This window comes from Psammomys obesus, unplaced genomic scaffold, assembly GCF_907164565.1.
Source record: "Psammomys obesus unplaced genomic scaffold, mPsaObe1.curated_primary_1811, whole genome shotgun sequence".
In the NCBI taxonomy this organism is placed as follows: domain Eukaryota; kingdom Metazoa; phylum Chordata; class Mammalia; order Rodentia; family Muridae; genus Psammomys; species Psammomys obesus.
Genome location: NW_026596166.1, coordinates 1,225,199 through 1,239,766, shown reverse-complemented (window position 1 = coordinate 1,239,766; position 14,568 = coordinate 1,225,199).

The window sequence follows — 14,568 nt, the reverse complement described above, 5'->3', positions numbered from 1 at the left end:
AAAAAAAAAAAATCACACACACACATACATGAATTTAAAGGGTTTAATTTTATACATATAGTTATACATAACATTTTATATGTGGCATGAAAAAGAGCTCAGTGGTGAAAAACACTGGTTGCTCTTGCGGAAGCCCCCGTTAGCATCTCAGCACCCAAATCTGTGGTTCTCAACCTGTGGGTCATGACCCTTTTGTGGTCGCATACCAGATAACCCACAATCAGATATTACCATTACCATTCATAACGGTAGTAATATTACAGTCAGGAAGTAGCAACAAAATAATTTTATGGTTGGGGAATCACGACAACATGTATTAAAGGGTCATGGCATGAGGAGGGTTGAGAACCACTGACCTACAGGGTGACACACAACTCTCTGTAAGTCCGATCCTAGGCCACTTGACCCCTCTTCTGACCTCCTCAGGTACTGCACGCACATGGTACACAAAGATACACACAAGCAAAAAAAAAAAAAAAAAAAAAAAAAAGAAAAAGAAAAAAAGAAAAGAAAAAAAAATACTCATACACATAAATCAATCTTGCCAGGCATGGTGGCTCACACCTTTAATCCCAGCACTCAGGAGGCAGAGGCAGGCAAACTCTGTGAGTTTGAAGACAGGCTGGTCTACATATCAAATTCCAGGATAGCTTGGTTACATAGAAAACCCTGTCTCAAAACAAACAAACAAACAAACAAACAAAACAACAAAAACAGACACCAACACCAAAGGTGTGTGTGTGTGTGTGTGTGACTCCTCTCCTTCCACCAGCTCCAAAAAAGAAAAAAAAAAGAACTAATATCTCCCAAGACTTGAGGTAGAGATGGCTACACTGCCTCAGGCCCTTCCTTGCCCTCTGCCCTGGCAGGCAGGCAGGACAGAAGTGCCTCTCCTGCCTCTCCCATGGCCAGAAGAGAGAAGCAAACTGGGAGCCCCTCCCCAGGTCCTGACTCCAGGGTGACTCAGGCTTCAGTTTCTCCAGAAGGAAGTGAGCCACTCAAGCCTGCCTTTTCCCCTTTTAGGAAGACACAAGAAAATGATTCAATCTATTCCCAAAGGGCCCAGATTCCTCTTCACTCTTACCTGCACCACAGATATCCATACCCCACACACAGTCCTCCATGACAGAAAGTCACGAAGGACAGGACTCAAGACTTCCCGCTCTACACCAGCTTCCAACAGAAGTACACTGGGAGAGACATAAGCAAGGCCTGAGCCTACTGTGGTTTTGATGTTCTGGTGGCCTCAGTTTCCTCATCGGTAACTTAAAGGGATGGCACAGAGGAAGTTCTGGGCTCCTAGGCTTCTGAAGAGCTGGATACAGATATACTGGGGCTGAGAAAGGACAAGAGAAGACAGAACGTGGCCCCGGTTGGAGCCATGCTTCAGGAAGGAACACAGACTCATGCCTGGCACCCCTCCAGAAGCATGGGCTCCAACTGAACACCTGCGTCATCCCTCCCCCAGAGCCAAGCAGTCCCATTACTATTTTCCGAGCTTCCACAGGCTACTGTTGGGGGACAGCGGTGAGCAAACCCAGCTTCTGAGATGTGCACAGTTTGGTGAACTACTGTCACCTTTAAGGCCTGTCACCCTATCTCTTGTCCCCAGGGCCTGTGCTTGGGGGCCTGGGCAAGGTGAGAGGCATGGATGGGTAATTTGAACAACCACGCAGAAGGGAGCTATATGGAGCCACAAGGAGCAAAAAGGAAATGGAGAATCTAGTTTGAATCCTGCGTCTGACACAGCTTGCTGTGAGACTTTGGAAGAGCTTGGTCATTCGTGTGGGCCTCTATTTAACTACTAGCACAGGGTATGGCCTCTAGGGGCCCTCCGACAGTCCATACAGAGATCACAAGAGAAAGGCTTGCTGGAGCCGCCCTCAATATGCAGCTTCCTGTGGCCCCTGCTTCGACCCAGTCATGGCTATCCCACCAGGGCTGGCAGACTGCAGACAAATGAGCTGACAGGCAGCCAACTCCGAGGAGTGCTGAGGCACGAGGGACGCGGCTTCAGCCTGGCAAAGTCCAGCTGCTGGAGGCTGTCTGAGGGCAAACATCCTGCTTTGATGGCAGAGATGAAAATGGTGTGGCCGTTTTCTCCGAGTTGGAGCCAGCTGCCAGCTGGCTGAGAAAGGGTCAGAGGACAAGATGATGGCTACGTGCATTGTCTTTGTGCCGAAAGGCCTGGTGCTGGGAAACTGTATCCCTCTCGCCACCCCATCCCCCCCTCCCCTCTCCCCATCTCTGCCGGATTTTAACCATAAACATAGCCTTTTTTTTTTTTTTCTAAAGGAAGGGCTTAACACAAACCACATGCTTGGGGACTTTTCCCCAGCCCCCTCCCTAGCCCTAAAATTAAACTCTCAGTATGGCCTCTGCCAAAATTCACTAGAAGGTCTAGCCTTAAAGAGCCAGAACCTCCAGTTCTCACTCATGCACATACTCAACAACGTCCTCACCTAAACAAAATGTCAAAGTGCCCCAATGCTGAGAACGGTGGCCCCCTGAGTGCCTAACACTCATGCAGACAGCAGTAAATCTGAAAAGGGACAAAGCTGTAGAAGTACTGATCCTTTAACCCCAGGCTGCCACTGACACAAAGAGACAAACAGGACAACCCTGGGCATAGGAAGGCTGCCCTAGCTGGGGATTTAGAGATGGAGCCCAGCCTAGCCACAGGGAGCCAGCCTGCACACTAGCTCTGTCCCAAAGGGCTCTGGAGGGGACAAGCTTCTTGGATGTAGCTCCCGGGTCTAGAAAACAGGGTGGATGACAGACATCTCATTTAACCCGGAGCTCACAAAGCTGGGACGGTCTGACTAGGTCAATTTCAGGCCAACTAGGATCTGCTACCCTTTTGAGGTTTTCTAGATGATGGTCACCCCCACAAAAGCAGACACCTCTCACCTTTGGGACCATGTCTAACACCCTCTGTGACAGGCCGTACACTTCACAGAGTTTAGACCTAATGTCAAGAAGAAATGGGTTTTTCCAATCTGGCATGACTCAAGCTGCCGAGTCAAATGCAGAAGCAGAAAACTAACTGAAGTGTAGATTTCCTGATTCCCCATCTGTGCTCTGGCCCTCATCAGCCCCTTGAGAAGTTCCCTGGACACAGAGGCAGCCAGGACATTTCTTCTCGTAACTCCCCAACACAAGCCTTTTTAGTCCCTCACGGTACAGTGTGGGGGTGGCGGTTTATCCTGGTAGATAGTATCCTGCAAGCCTCCCAAGCTGCCCTCACCAGGGCTTGTCTACAAAGGCAGTTTGAGCCCGTGCCAACAAACACAGCTGCCGGCTGACCCCTAGGTAAAACAACCCAGTCTCATGACAGTGAGGAAGCCAGAAGTTCAGGGCCAACCCAAACCCCTGCTGTCACACCGCCATACGGAAGCCAGAACCAAGGCAGAGACACCTAAGACAGAATTTGGCTAGATGGGGACTAGAGAAGCAGAAGTCACTAAAGGTGGTTCAGGGAACCAAGCAAGGCAGGATACAGAGTCAAAAAAAAACACCCTCACTCCAAAGGAAACCAAACAATAGACCTGGGCAGGTCAGTGAAGGACATAGCTGTTTGTGCTCAGCAAGGGGACAACACAGGCTGGGAGGGATCCCAGGTAAACAGGCCCAAGAACCCCCAGGGTGAATGAAATCCATCAGGGCAGACTCCCACACAGTCACTACAATACCCGCTCCAACAGTTCCAGACTCAACACAACCGACCATACGGAAGGCACTGGCATTTCCTCGCCTCTCCTTGCTTTCGATCTTAGTAATGGGAGGTAGGGCTTGGGGTCCAGAATACTTCATTCCCATTTGGGGGCAGCTAGGATTCAGTCACAAGAAGGGAAGGCCCCACAGAATGTCCTGGAGGGCAGAGGAAGTTAAGGAGGTGCGTGCTTTGAGCTTAACAGCTCCCCCATTCACACTAAAGCAGTAATATTCCTCCACCAAATTCTGTACATTTAAAAAAAAAAAAATTACATAGGATAATTGTTGGAAACCACACCTGGGGCCTGTGGTTCACTGGCCTGGATGGTGCCCTGGAAGCCCAGAAATCACCCTTTAAGGAGTAAGGACGTGAAGTGTGTATTCCATCCTAAGGGTGGCAGAGGATGGCCATAATACGAGCAGCAGCAGTACATACACAGAGAAACTGTGGTCACTGAGAGAGGGTGACCGTGTAGATAAGATGGGAGGCCCTGCTTCACGCTTACAACGAACATCTCCACTGGCCACCGGCAAAAGCCACTGCCTCCCCAGGAGGCCAGCTCCACCTCATAGTCACCATGATCTTCCGTGGGCCCTCTGTAGCGCTGACCGGGATTGTCTTGAGTGCAGAAGAAAGGAAGGCACAAATGAGACAGGACAAATCAATCCCCGACGGCCACATGGCGACAACCTGTAGACAGGACGAGGCTCCAATGGGGATTACTTTACACAGGCACTACCAACAGTGATGGAGACCCCCACAGTGGAATCCTCATCACCGATCCTAAGAAACAGCCCCTGGCAAAGTCTCTCTGGTACACCCCATGATTCTGATCCCCCACAACCACTGGAAACTGGAAGTCAGCTCCAGAATGTGCGTCACGTGGCTAGCACAGGATACGGGACATCAGCATCCTCTACATCTATCTCTGGGAACGCGGACAGTTTGGACAAGGGCGAGATGCCACCATTCGTGTATTTCTCTCTTCCTCCTTCAAGGGATACGTGTAGACCGTGTGACAGTCCCAGCTCAGAACCCATCCCACTCTAGGCAACAGCCAGATGACAGGGACCTTCCGGGTCTCGGTGCCTCTGCACTGAACAGGCCTCAGCCACCCCGAGAAGTCACTGCTGTGTGTAAAACACCAACTACCAGCACACACACCCGTTTGGGAATGTTAGTGGGTTTTTAACCATTATTTTTATTATTTTAAAAAACTGCATATATATGGATGTGTCTGTGTGTATGGCCATCCGATGTGGGTATCCGTGGAGGCCAAAGGAGAACATGAGACCCTCCAGAGCTGAAGTCACAAGCAATGGAGATCCACCCACTTTGGGTTCTGGGAACCAGACACAGGTCCTCTACAAGAGCTCCAAAAACTCTTAACCCCCTAAGCCAAGTGGTCCTCAACCTTCCTATTATTATAGCCTTTTAATACAGTCCATTTGTGGTGACTCTCCCAACCATACAATTATTTTCATTGCTGCTTCATTTCTAATGGTCTTAGGCAAGACCATTATACAAGGGTCATTCAACCCCAGAGGAGGTCATGACCCACAGGTTGAGAACCACTTCCCTAAGCCATCTCTCCAGCCCCTGCGTTCTGTCCATTCTTAAAGCAAATCAAGACCAGGCCTCATTCCCTATCCAAGGACAACCAACTTCTCCGGTAACCATGTCTTTCGTGCCACAGCTTCTGGGAAATTCAGAAGATGATGCCTTGGGGAACAGCAGACTGATGAGAAGCTGGGTTAGATCAAGAGTTCAGCGGGTCATCCCGCCAGCACAGACGAGGTCCCCAGCCCAGGAGCCTCCTCTTGAAGGTGGGGGAGTGGAGAGCAGTATGCACCTGAGTCATGTATGGTTAGCTCAGAGAAGTGGGGAGGGGAAGTGAGAAAGCAGGCTCCTCCTCCACTTCCCTTCAACGTTACCAAACACCTTTTCCCTATTCAGACACGCAGGAACTTAGGGGATGTGGTCAGTAGCCAGATCTAGGCAAAACACTCTAGGACAAGGATCCCATGCTTGAACATTTCTGCCACCACAGCTCGTGAGCCCCTGGTCACCACTGAGGTCTCGCGTCTTGAAGTCTCACCCTGCTATTCCTGCTACTGAAGAAGTTACTTAGGGGTACCAGACTGTGGTGACTTAACTGTTCAACACTGACCGTTTCCTAAACCATAACCCATGTAGCACCAAACAATTAACATGGCCAGAACCTGCCAATGTAAGCCCAAGGTTCATGGATGAGATAGGTTGGGATGGAGGAGTTGCCCCAAGTTCAAAGGTCTGCCTGCCAAAAGGCAGTAAGTTCCCTGCAGTGGTGGGCCGCCTTCACTCACGCTCTTGGGATGGCAGAACTATGAGAATCCTTATTTTCTTGTTTTCAGACTGTGATGGCCAACTTTGGCTGTCAACTTGACATATCTGGGAAGAGGGAACTTCCACTGAGGAACAGCTGCCATCAGACTTGTCTGTGGGGATTTCTTGATTACTAATTGCTGTGGGAGGGCCCTGCCCACTGAGAATGACACCAGCCCCTTGGAAGGTGGGCCTGGGCTGTTAAAAGAAAGACAGCCTGGATGTGAACTTGGGAGCAAGCCAGTGTTCCCTCATGTTCTCTGCTTCATTTTCTGCCTTTAGGTTCCTACCAGGATGCTGAGACAGGAGGACTGAAATTCAAGATCATCATTGTCTACATGATACACACACACACACACACACACACATACATACTGCTTTCCATCAATTTACATAGTTCTGAGAATACCAAGAAAGGAAGAGCCATTTTCTACAGTAACCAAAAGCAGGAAAGAAAAAAATATGCCATCATGGGGACATTATTGGACAGTGTCAGCTGAGACCCAAGACAGCAGGCAAAGGAGATATGCCAAGCCCCAAAATGATCATATGGTTTCTTCCCTGAAGCTCCTCTGCCCTGGTGTGTGAAGAGGCCAAAGCCAGCAGCACCAATGGACAAAAGCAGATGCAAAATGGCCTGTAAGAGACACCTCTGGCCTCCTCCCAAAATGCTGCAAAGCTGGGATGACCACGTTCTCATGTTCGTAACAAAACAGAAGCTCTGGTACCCAGCAGGCAAAGCAAACATTTCTTCTCTTAGTAAAGGCCTCAGAAAAGCTGTGCACTCCGAGCTGGGGCCCCACAGACTGTCCTCACCAGAGTGTCCGGAAATGGCTGTGGAGCAACTCCAAGGACCTGGGTTCTCCAAGGTTAGGCCTTAAGAAACAGCATCTCTGGATTTCATGACCTCTACTTCCTGCAGCAACGCCTTCAGACAAGCTCAACTGAACACTATGCCTTGGCTTCTACTGTGAGTTCATTTGAAAACCAAGACTACAGAAGAGGTATTCTGTAGCTCTGAACTGGTTCCGCATGTCCAGTGCACCTCCATCCTAATGGCTCATGCCCTCAGTGGTTAGTGCTTGTAAAATGAATGAGCCAATAGACTTCCTCATACCGGGAAATAAACAGTTTATTCCTGTTTCCCCTCCTGTTTTGGAGGGCCGGAAAGCTCAGAAGAGAGGCCAGGAGCTGACTTATAGAATCAACCACTCTTAGTATTGGGCTAAGTGAAAGAAGCTACACAGAAAGGCAAGGCCTGCTTGATTTCACATGAGGAATCTAAAGGGGAACTCAAAAACAGAGTGAAGACTGAAACAGGATGGTGAGTTCTAGGCCATGCTGGGCTCCAAAGACCATGCCTTGAAGAAAAAGGACACACACACACACACACACACACACACACACACACACACGAGAGGGGAGGAGGAGAGGGAGAAATACCAGAGACAGACAAAAAGAATTTTTTTTATTGATATTTTGGGATCTAGACATGGTGGCGTATGCCTTTAATTTCATCACTTAAGAGTCAGAGGCACGTGGATCTCTGTGAGTCTGAGGTCAGCCAGAGCTACAGACATATTTTGAGACCTTGTCTCAAAGTAAAACAAGATAAAAGTTAATTTGGGGGCTGGTAAGATGGCTCAGCAGATAATAGTGTTTGCTGCATAAGAGTTCAATTCCTGGAGCCAGCATAAAGGGAAAAGGAAAGAACCAACCCCACACACACACTAGGGCGTTTTTAACCCCCCACCCCATATTATTTATTTTCTCCCCACAGCTTTTTTTTCTTGATATGTAATTGACAGGTAAAAATGATGTTTATGTGTTTCGGTTTTGCCCTTATTTAGTTATGTGTATGTTGGGGGGGGCATATTAGCACACACACACATCCACGATCAAAGGCCAGAGGACATTACATGTCTGCTCTATCTTTAAGACAGTCTTTCGATGAGCCTGCTGTTAGGCTGCAGCCACCAAGCCCCAAAGATCTTCCGACCTCATGGCCTTAGGGTGCTGGTGTTACAGGAGCACATGACTACGCCCAGCTTTCTATGTGGGTGCTAGAGATTTGAACTCAGGTCCTCATAATTGCACAGCAAGCACTCTTACCCACAGGGCCATCTCTCCAACCTTCTTCCTTTTGGGGGATCTAAAAATGTTTTGGGTTTTTGTTTTTTTAGATTTATTTATTTTATGTGTATGAAGGTGTTTGCCTCTGTATATGCACAATGTGTGTTTCTGGTGCCCAAGGTCAGAAGACGCTATCAGCTCCTCTGGAACTGGAGTTCCAAATGGTTGTGAGCTACCATGGAGGTGTTGCGAACTAGCAGACGGCGTCTTTACCCACTGAGCCATCTCTGGCTAACCCCACTGCCCTTTACAAAATTGTTTTGAGACAGGGCTCCTTCTGTAGCCCAGGTTAGCCTGGAACTCGCCTCTTGCCCCAACCCCTCAGTGTTCTGAAACTAGGCGTAAACTAGCCTCTTCTCTCACTTCAGTCAGTGCACACAGCGGAGGGGCCCAACGAGGCCAGCGGTGTCACATTCCCCTTGGAGCTGGGACTGTAGGTGGCTGGAAGCTACTATATTAGGGGCTGAAAATCAACCTTGGGTCTTCTCAAAAAGCTGTACATGCTTTTAACTGCTCAGCTATCTCTCCAGTCTCCCAAACTTTCTCAGTGACCTCACCCTGCCCTTCCAGCACTCTGGCTCTCCTGACTCTATGGCTTGGCTATGCAGAAACTACCCCAAATGCTTTGGGGGAAAAGAGGCAGGAAATGTACAAATAAATATACGTCTATGAAAACAACCTCTATTCTTGGATCTCACTTTCTCTGGGGAAGAAACACAGAGGTTGCAAAAATCTATAAGAAAAAAAAAATGTTTTTGGTAGAATGCCAAATGGGAAAACACTAAAGCCAAGCTAAATTTTATATACACTATGACTACTGCTATCCAAATAATTTGAGGAAGATTAAATCACCAAATGACTTCTGAAAACATAAGCAGTTCTGTTTTGGTGAAAGGGCTAGACAGGCCTCTTCCTGCTGCAGTCATTTATCTTCGCAAATGGGGGAGGGAAGACGTGCGGGTAGGGGCACTGAACCAATAGCCAGGAAAGCACAGCTTTCCCATGTCATCTCACAGGCTGCTATGCAAGGGGAGATGACAGGCCCCCAGTGGCAACGGTACAAGTGTCTGGCTCCCTCAAATTATGATCTTTCAGATTCTCACAGTCCATCCCCGCCCACTGGTTGACGGGTTCTCATCACTCCCTCATGACCAGGCACATAGCAGATGGGATTTCCACGAAGGAGCTATGATCCTCGGACTTCTGGGTACCTAAAACTTTGTCAGCAAACTTTGGCTTCCTTGTATCAGATCAGTGCTACTGTCTCTCCTGGATGCTGTCTTCATTCACCCCTAAAAACGACTCAGTACCTGCCCACAGAGCCTCACATAACCTCCATTTCTTAAAAACTTGAGCCCTGTACCCTTGCCCCCACTTTCTGCAGTTGTTCAGCCCCTGACTGTGAATTGTTCGCGAGACATGGCTGTGGCTGGTGGCCAGTCCACCTCAGCTAAGGGGCCAACAGATGTCCCCTATGCAGAGGCCCAAGGTTCGACTGCAGCGACTGAAGACTTCTTGGACTCAGAATTTTAGTATTGAAATTTAGATGAATGCCTGGCAGGCCCTTTCACTGTCGGGTGACAAGAGCGCATATCCCAGCAGGGTGTCTGGGTGGCCTGTAGAGCAGTAGGAGGTAAGGGTCTGCAGGTCAAGGTCCCCCCTGGCCAGGCAGGGCTGACTCATCACCTTGCAGGTAGGATGAGCTCACTCCCTTCTAGGGCATCCTCGAAAATGGAAACCCACAGCAGAAGAGTTCCCATGGCAACAGGCCAGTGCCTCCTCCACAGCCTTTCCTTGGAGTGCCTATGCCCACAGTCACCCTCTCCGGCCTAAATTCTTAGAACACAAAGTAAAGAGCCTTGACGCCAGACAGCACAGAGCCCTCTCCCTGCACATGCCCCACCCCAGCTACGGCACAAAGTCCATCCGCACACTTCCAAGACCTCATCACCCCCACCCCATCCATCCATTCAGTAACTCTGGCTACAGCTTCCTCCCTGCACAGCTCCCACAGAGACCTATTTCTGCTTAGGCCCACCCCCACATGGCCCCTCTCATTTAAATGACAGCCTGTGGCCTTCTCTAACCAGCTCAGCTTCCACCAAATATTCCTGTAATGTGGGCCTCCACCCTGCCTCATGCGTGAGCTTTTGTACATGAGATTAAAGCAATCTATGGCCCTCTCAACATGTAGGGTACAAGCTGGGTGGCCGCGTGCTTCAAAGGTCTCAGAATAAGCCTAGTGAACAAGCCTAGTGACGGCTACTTCCCCGAAGATGGCCAGGGCTTATCCCTCAACTGACTCAGCCTGAGTCGCCTGAGACTACCCAACCCCCCATCCCACCCCACACCCTGGTTCTTGCTGTTCCAGCTCACTTCTTCACGCTTGGCCTCTCGGTCCCCAGAGCTTCATGTTCCCTCTTTCCTGCCCTTGGTTACACTCTGCCCAACTCCACATACCTCTACCTCTCCAACACCTTTGCCTGACCCAATCGCTTTCCCTCTTCTTTCCTTCTTTTTTTCTTGGGGTGTGAGAGGATTGAGACTCGGTCTTCCTCTGTAGCCCAGGGTATTCCAGAACTCTGAATAATTGAGGCTGCACTCAAATATGCAGTGATCTTCCCATCACTGGAATAATAGGGGCGCGGCACCTGTTATTTCCTCTCTCTCATGCCACGGGGTCTTACTATGTGGCCCAGGCTGGTCTCACACTAGTTCTTCCTGCCTCAGCCTGCCTAGTGTTGGGATTATAGGTACATCCAACTTACTCTGAATTAATCAATCTATCTATCTATCTATCTGCACACACACACACACACACACACACACACACACACACACACACATTTCTATATATCCTCCCCATGTGTGTGCAATTCTGAGAACCCAGAGCCTTGAGCATGTTCAGCAAATGCTCCCCCCACTGAGCTACCCCACGAATCCTCTATCACTGTTTCCTTACCTGTTGGATTTTAGCTCAGTGTCACCTTACCTGCCTCCTACTGGTGGAGCAGGGGCTACCTTGGGGCTTCCTTCACCATGCTGGCTAGCATTCCTAAGAGTACGCTGGCACGTGACTCTCACCCATCTGAGGTCTCGCTGGCTATGATTACACAGCTGGCTGCTACCTGGATGGAACAGGGCTTAAGGGAGGCAGGCGCCTCATATTCACACAGTGGAACAATGGGACCCATATGTGCGCATGGTCCTGTAAGATTCTAACAGAGCAGAAGATTCCTGTTGCTCAGTAAGAGTGTAACCAGCTTAGGTTACAGATGTATACATACTGTCCAACAGTGACAAGATCACCGAAACACTTACTTAGATCTCGGGCTGGGTCCTCATGGTGAACTGACACACAGCGGCATCTGTTTAATATGGGTATCAAACCAGGCAGTGGTGGGGCATGCCTTCCTTTAAGCCCAGCACTCAGGAGGCAGAGGCAGGCGGATCTCTGAGAGTTCCAGGACAGCCAGGAGTACACAGGGAAACTCTATCTCAAAGAGAGAGAGAGAGAAAGACAAAGAGGGAGAAGAACAGAGTGAGGGAAAGAATATAAAAGGTTGGGCTGAGTATATGGCTCAGCAGGTAAAGATGTCTGCTACAAATCTCAAAGAGTTGTGTTCTATCCCCAGGACCTTCAGTGGAAGGCGAGGACCATCTCCTGTAAGTTGTCCTCTAACCACACATGCACGGTGTCACAAACAAAAAGAAACAATGTTAAACTAAAAATAAACAAATGATCCATGGCAAACGTAGGTTAAGCAGAGGAAGTAGGTACAGCTGACTGGAGTGCTTTTAATCCCAAGATACAGGTGTGAGAATTGCATATAGCTGCTAACCACCCCATTTCAAACACTGTCAGGATACCCAGCCAATGGTGTATGATGTTAGTTCAAGCACTGAGGTAACTGCCTGCACACAGCATGGGTGAATGCTCATCTGCACTACGATAGCGTCTATCCCCTCTCCCCTTAGCCTTGCCACTCCAGCCACTGCCAGCAGGTCACAAGAGCTCGGTGCACTACACAATCAGGGCAGTGAAATATTTCAGGCATGTTCTGATACTGATCTGCGTTGCCCCTCTGTGCCTACATGCAAATTTATTTCCTATAAGTTCTAAAGAAAAGCCATGCATGCAACACACAGGCATCATGGATAAGGGCAGGGATCCAAACCAGCCTCCAAGGAGTTGACACTTTCTTTAGTCTAAATTACTTGCTCTCTTCACTCGATGCAGGAATGAACTAGCTGGTGGCATCTGTGACAGAGGGCCATGCTGACGTCCCAAAAGTAATGAAAAATGGAAAGAGAGGCTTCTACTTCCAAAGCAGGAGCAGGGAGGGAGCCTTCTGAATGCCCACCTACTCCACCTAAACTTGAATCCACCCCCCCCCCACTCCCAACAGTGACTACAGGAAGCCAAGGGAGGAACTTTGTAGAATCTCACATCCCCAGTGTACCATGGGGTAGGACGGCAGCATTTCCTCCAACCGAGAAACCGCTTTTCTTTAAGGGTTGGGACTCTAAACCTCAGAGCTGTTCTGACAGCTCACTAGGTACCAGGTTCTGGGTCAGCTTTGAGGATAGAAAGAAAGACTACATAGAAGCCTCAACAGAAAAACCATGGTCTTAGCCAGATGGAATGGCTCACACACATAATCCCTGCTGCTAAGGAAGAATGTTCTTAGGTTGAAGTCTAGTGTACACAGTAAGTTACAAGCCAGCCTGAGCTATAGGATGGGATCCTCTTTGAGAGAGAGAATTTCATCATGGTCCTTAGAGCCAAAGCCTAGCTCTATTAGGTCAGCTACTATACTTCTCTGGACCTCAGGTTCCTCAGCTGTAAAATGGAAGATACGAGGCCAATTATAGGTCCCTACTATGGAAAGTGTGGTGGAAGTTTTGGGTTTATGATTTGTAAGCATGCTTTTGTTTTGATCCCAGGTGTAAGATATGGGACTGATTCAGACTGTCCACAGCAGCAAACTATTTGCCTCATTCGGGCTCTGAGAGGGGCTCTTTGCCAGCTGCAGATAGTTTAAATCTGAGGACTCTGGAGAAGGACTCTGAAGAGCCCAGAGAGTGTTTCGGGAACTCCAAGAAAGAAGGAGGCTGCTGGTGCTTCCCCCTGCTGCTTCTGGTTACTGTGGATGCAGTTTGAGAAGAAGTCAGAAATACCCTGAAACGAAGACTGGACTTGCCTCAAGGAACTCCACGACCCTAGCCAGCAGGAAATAGCCAAAGAAAACTACGCCCCCTCTCCCCATTCATCTTTCTCTCCTACCCAGTGTTGGGGTATTAGAAGGGAGTGGGGTGGAATATGAAGGAAGAGGCATAAGAAATCCAAATACAATCAACATAAAAAGTGCACTTACAGGAAAGTATCTGCCAGGGTGCTTTCCTGTAAGCACTGAACACAGCCCCAGTTGCACGCTATGAGAAGGGTTTGCACACACGCCACCCAACATCACTATTAAAATTACCATCATTGCTACATGTCACAAGGCAATAAGGAGACCTCTGAACCCTGCCCACACTCTCAAGAGTAAACATGGCTGCTCTCACACAAAGCAAAATGGTATGGCCTCCTGTACACATAGATTAGATGCTGTAGCCTATTGTTCCCAGGTATTGACCATGGTAGGCCAGTGTAACCTACACAGTGTAACCACAAAGGTGTGGTAGAAACCCTAAGCAAACACTGACAATGTAGCTCAGTTGGCAGAGTGCTTGCCTAGCATGCACAAAGCCTTAGGTTTGATCCCCAGCGCTGCTTAAGGTAGGTGTGATGTCCCATGCCTGTAATCCTAGCACTTGAAGGAGGCTGGAGAATCAGAAGTCCAAAGTCCTCTTCTGCTGCACAGTGCCCTCAAGGCCAGCCTGGGCTTCAGAAGAAGAGAAAGAGAGGGGGAACTGGGAAGAGAAGGAGGTGGAGGCAGAAGATCTTTTTTTTCTTCTTCTTCTTCTTCATTATCAGCAGCAACTTTTCAAGTTTATCACAATCTCATCAGATCAGCAGCAGCAGCAGCAACTTTTCAAATTTATCACAATCTTATCGGATCACCAGGTGCCCAGTCACCATGACACATGCAACCTACCAGGTCCCCATAGCCCCTGTCAACAGGTCCAGTAGGTACCTAAAACTTTACTTGAAAAAAAATCACTGAGGCTGGCCCATTGGAAGGACAGCCTCAGACTGGCTTCTGGCTACCTTTACATCACTGTGGTCACCTGCCTGGGATTTTCTGCAAAGAACCGCCCAGGCCCAAGTCCAGCCACACCTCAACAAAAGGAGAAGTTCCCACCCACACCATATAAAAGGGAGAAGTTCCCAGAAGCCTGGTGACTGTTTT